Below are 5,340 nucleotides of genomic sequence, written 5' to 3' on the forward strand. Positions count from 1 at the left end.
CGTCCCTGGGGGACATAGGTTGTCATGAATTGCATCAAGAAGGGTCATAGGTTAACCTATGACCCCTCTCAACGCATTTTAGAACCAACCAAATGGATCATAGGTCATAATAATAATAATAACAATAATATTATATGTTGTTAATAATAATAATAATATATTAATAACATATATAATATATTATGTTACTATATTTAATAATAATAGAGTAAAAATAATAATAATATAATATAATAATCATCTATATATATAATATATTTATAGATTATAATAATAATAATAACATAATATATTATTATATATTAATAACATAGGTCATAATAATAATAACATATATTACGTTATTATATTTAATAATAATAGTAAAAATAGTAATATAATATAACAATTGCATATATATATATATATATATATATATATATATATAATAACATATATTATTATACTTAATAATAATATAATATAATAATCACATATATTAATAACAATAATAGGTCACAATAATATATAATACATAACTCATTATACATTATTGACACGAATCTTAATCCTAATTAATATTATACATAACTCATTATACATTATACATTATAACTCATAACTCATTATACATTATAATCATAATCTTAATCCTTATTTCCCTCCAAAATTTTGGTGTGAATATCGGATATCTAATAATATCAAGTATCTGATATCAAATCGGATACCCGATAAGGGTTGGGGGCCTACTTTCCAGGTTTGGTATCAAGATGGGTCAAAAAAAGTCAAAGCGGATTTTGAAACACTTTTAGACGTTTTCAAACTCTATTTTTTTCACATCGCCACTTTTTGGCACACCATGATCCTACATATACCCAATATATGTGCACTATGAAATATAAGCAACTCATAAATTATGCTACAACTACTACTTACATATTGTACTTTACAACGGGTAAATGATGTATTGAAAGTCGCAAATCCATTCTCCATTCCATATAGTGCCTTTTGTCCAAACTATCAACACAAATTTGAAGGCTACAGACTTATTGACAATGAAACAACTCACTATACCAAGTGTAACAAAACATCATTTATGTGAACAAGTTACATTTGAAAACAATGCTTATTACTGAAAACAAACAACAAATCTACTACTCCATTGACAACTCAATTATTAATAAGTTAATCCCAGCAATCCGCAACCTCAAGTATGAAGAATACATGCAAAACAAATCCAAATTATCTTCACACTGAGACACCTCTCCATTGAAGGTCATTTTACACTCAACAACTGCAATTGTCCATGTCAATCTAATGTAGACCACTCTATCAGGTGAAAAAGTATGTGAAACAATTCAATGAAACAAGTATTTGAAAACAAAACCGCTTCAATAACATTGAAGATCTCAGTCAAAGTTTTCTAACACTAATTATATGGCAATTATGCAGGCTAAAGAAGAATAGATAAATTCAAGAATGTCTCACCAAAATGGAATGTCCTGAGTAATGACATGAAAGTTGTCAACAAAATTTACAAAATCTACAGGAGTTGGATGCATAATCAGACTTCTCTACCAATAGCTTATGGCTTAGATATGAAACCAAACTCTATGACACTATCTATGGATGTGGTTTATAAATACTAGAAAAAGTAACTCAAGTGCTAAAAAATTAGTGCATGATGTTCAATCTTAACTTCAACGATCTTTACATTTTGCTAAATGTTTATATAGAAAGAGTAAGATACATGCTCGGAAATTATTTATGTATAGTGCTATAGAAACTTTTACTTATTATCTATCTTTCATATGAATCTCTATTTATTAAACATTGAACTGTCTACTTCTTGACATTGTTGCCCTTATTTTTTATGTGAAGCTGTCATTCTCTACCAAATATGGAATCTATAAAAAAAAATTGATTCTATAATATGTCTTCTTTGTGTCATGCTCACTGGCATTCTGGCATTATCAATATATCACTTCTCCCAAAAAACTTTTATTTCTCTGTTTACTGCCACAAGTGTTGTTGGCATTGACTGTCTCTTCATTGTAATATGTATTTGTTTTCATTTGTTATACATTTTTGCTTTCGCTTTTTGTTTTAATTGAAAGGATTTGGGTTGTGATAAACATGTTTAAAAAGTTAAGTGCATGAAGTAAAATTAGCCTACTTACGATGTGTCTATTTCAATATATGCTAGATCCCAATTTCATATGTCACTGATTAATAATAGCATTCAATAAGTTAATGTTTCTGATTTGATTATTTTAAAATTTAATAAGTTTTAATATAATTGATTGTTAATTCTTTGCCCTAATATTCAATTCAAAGATATGTTCACTGCACAATTAATAAGCTACATTAACCAACAGTAACATTGGATTAGCCCGTCAGTAATAGCATTTACGAGTGATGGCTAAAGATGGTACAAAATTTGGGAGTTTCTAGTACACTTTATTTCATTCTAGTTCAAAAACTTGTTTCTATTGCCTAAAATACAATTTTTGATACCTTCCTGCCTACCATTCTCTCCTGACCAGATCATTATATCCACAATCTTTTGTTCGGAGTTTCATTTCAGTAAAATCAACAGGGTTGCAGCCTGAATCTTTTGTTCTGATTGAATTAGCATCTAATTGCAATAGATGCTAATTCAATCAGAGGGTCTTTCTCTGTGTCCTCATTTTGTTCAAAACCGTCGCTCTCGAAAATCATTCCGATGACAAGCACATTAGTCAACTATATTCCAGATTGTTGCTACAACACTTTGACTATAAAGAACTAGTTCCTACAACACCTTGCTATAAAAAAATAATAAAGAACTTATGACAAGAACTCAATGCAATGCATCCTTCTTTAACTGCTTTCCCACTTCTCCAATTTTTTCATTTTTTCACTCCATCTTACCTCTACAACAATTATGCTATTGACAGAACTTTGACCTTTGAGTCTCTTGTTGCAGAGTGAAATTGTTTACATTATTAACTGACTAAAACAGAGTTTATATATCATAGCAAGAAATCTTTTATGCATCATATAACAAGAATTTTCTAGATTTATTTCAGAAAATGGTCTAAAAATCTAAACAAAAATTTGGGGAAAAAGCAGCAGACGATCACGTCAGAAATTCGTATCAATTGAACACTTGCTGGCAACAACAGATCAACTTTGATTAGAGTAATGTAGAAGAGTAGAAGAGATGGAGAATTTGAAATCTTTGGAACAAAAGTGGAGGACACGCTCTGATCAGAAGGCGAAGGCTTTCTTCCACTACCAGCGGCGGACAGCATCACTATTAAGAAAAAAGCTTGCTTTTCCGGAAGAAATGTTACTGCAGACTTAGGCTGTCCCGGTGTAGAAATTCGTCGGCTGAGCAGCTGATGATTCGATAGGAGGCCTGAAATCCGTGGCAGCCGCAGTTAGCGAAATTCAATTTGTGTATCCCGCAAATGCAATTGATTGTTGTCCTGTTTTCTGTTGGATTATTGAAACCCTAGATAAATAAATCCATAGCCTGAATTCCTCTAGAAACCTCATTGTGAATCTTCGCGTGAGAAAACCCTCAATTGCTGAAACATTCTTGCGAAAGCACTTGTTGCAACATATGAGGTTTTAACTGCCCCAGGCATGACTCCAATGCTGAATTCGTTGAGTTTTTACTGAAGAATTCCTGAGTAGTTAAGTCGAAGAAATTGAATAAATTAACTTACATCGCCGCTGCTGCTGAGAGTCCATTGGTGGATTTCATTCTGGTGACTCAAATTCCCAAAAATCGATGGTGAATAGCTGAAGTTGAGACATCTCTTAACCCAAACAGAAGTAAAAATCGCTGCAAATAATTTCACAAATTCGCTGTTGTTTAAATAGATGGGTTAGAAATGAAGCAAACGGACAGGGGCAGATGCGAATAGAACTCGGTAAAAATGTGAAAGCTCAATATGAAAAAACGATCGAGCTTAAAATATCACATGCCGTCTTAGCTCAGCTGGTAGAGCGCGTGGCTTTTAACCACGTGGTCGTGGGTTCGATTCCCACAGACGGCGAGTATCTGGGTAATCATTATTGTGTCAGGGCAAGTCGCAGCCTTTTACGTAGAATTCCTTTTAACACATATTGTAGATGACTTTTACGCCGAAGGTGATTCTTATGTAAGGAATGAACTCAGTTTCAAAATAAACAAGAGCTCTGGTGAGCAGGAGTCCCAGCCTTTTGCAGAAGCAGGAAATGAAAGATCGGAAACCAAATGCACTAAAGCTGCTACTTTTTGGGTGAAATAGCAGATTTTGATCGGGCAGCAAGTATATCAAATACATATCAAATATTTGAAATCCATGTTCTTTGGGATCCCTTTCACTTCTACAGAAGAAGAATGCTAGTGCGGCTGGCACAATGATCTAGACATCAAAAAAATCCTCACTAAAATCCAGTGCTTTGTGACTTGAGCAGAATGCTAGTGCGGCTGGGACAATGATCTAGACATCAAAAAAATCCTCACTAAAATCCAGTGCTCTGCAATTAAATGTTCTCTTCATTCGTTGAGCACCTGTTGTCTCCACTTAATGAAGCTGCTGATTATTCCGTTGCAGACTCTTTGACAATGAGGCTGGAGAATTATATGACAGGTCAAATATAAAACAGCAATATATAACATTTGTTAGAAATATTAAAAGCAACCAGATAGCTAAATGTAAGTAATGAAAATATTAATTTTTTAATGAAATAGAAATAGTAGGAAATTTGTTATAACTATGGACTGTTTAATACGGAGAATAGAAAATAGTACAAAATTTGTTATAAGAGTAGAAAATTTGTTATAATAGTATCGCTGAAGATGATAAGCTAGAAAATAGTACAAAATTTGTTATAACAGTCTACATAAAGCATGTTGGTGCTGAAGAGGTATGCTATTGTATGCTTTGTTGTATTTATATGTAAGGAAAATTTTGCCGTGCGACCATTACAAGGTTGATACATAATAATATGGCATATGTGTTATGTTTTGCTGTATAAGTAACGGTGAATTATGTACAGGAGATGGTGAATGGCAAAAAAACGGTGTTGAAAACTTTGGAGTCCCTTTGATTGTGGTATATATGGTGTACCTGCAGCAAAAGATGATTGTTGTTAGAGCTGTGTAATAATTGAGTGTGATTGGTGCAGTGAATTATTGTGAAGATTTTAAAACTATGAAACATATTAGTGATGTACGTGATTGTGGCAGTGTGATAATACATTAATAAAGAAGAATAAACTGGTAAAGATTTTACCTTCTTCTGTCCTGTTGTAGTTCTGCAAGATTATTGTATACATGATATGTTGGTTATGCAGCCTGCAATTTGTAAATAAGTATGAGTT

The 5,340-nt window shown here is 32.4% G+C and overlaps 1 non-coding gene across 1 annotated transcript; it reads left to right on the forward strand.

Annotated features, from left to right (window-relative positions):
- The first annotated feature begins 3,955 nt into the window (after positions 1-3,955).
- On the forward strand, positions 3,956-4,028 carry TRNAK-UUU (transfer RNA lysine (anticodon UUU)). Its single transcript has one exon. It is a non-coding gene; the product is annotated as a tRNA-Lys (tRNA).
- The last annotated feature ends 1,312 nt before the right edge of the window (positions 4,029-5,340 follow it).

Source organism: Cupressus sempervirens, chromosome 10 (assembly GCF_028749045.1).
Source record: "Cupressus sempervirens isolate cs-2001-9-10 chromosome 10, ASM2874904v1, whole genome shotgun sequence".
Lineage (NCBI taxonomy): Eukaryota > Viridiplantae > Streptophyta > Pinopsida > Cupressales > Cupressaceae > Cupressus > Cupressus sempervirens.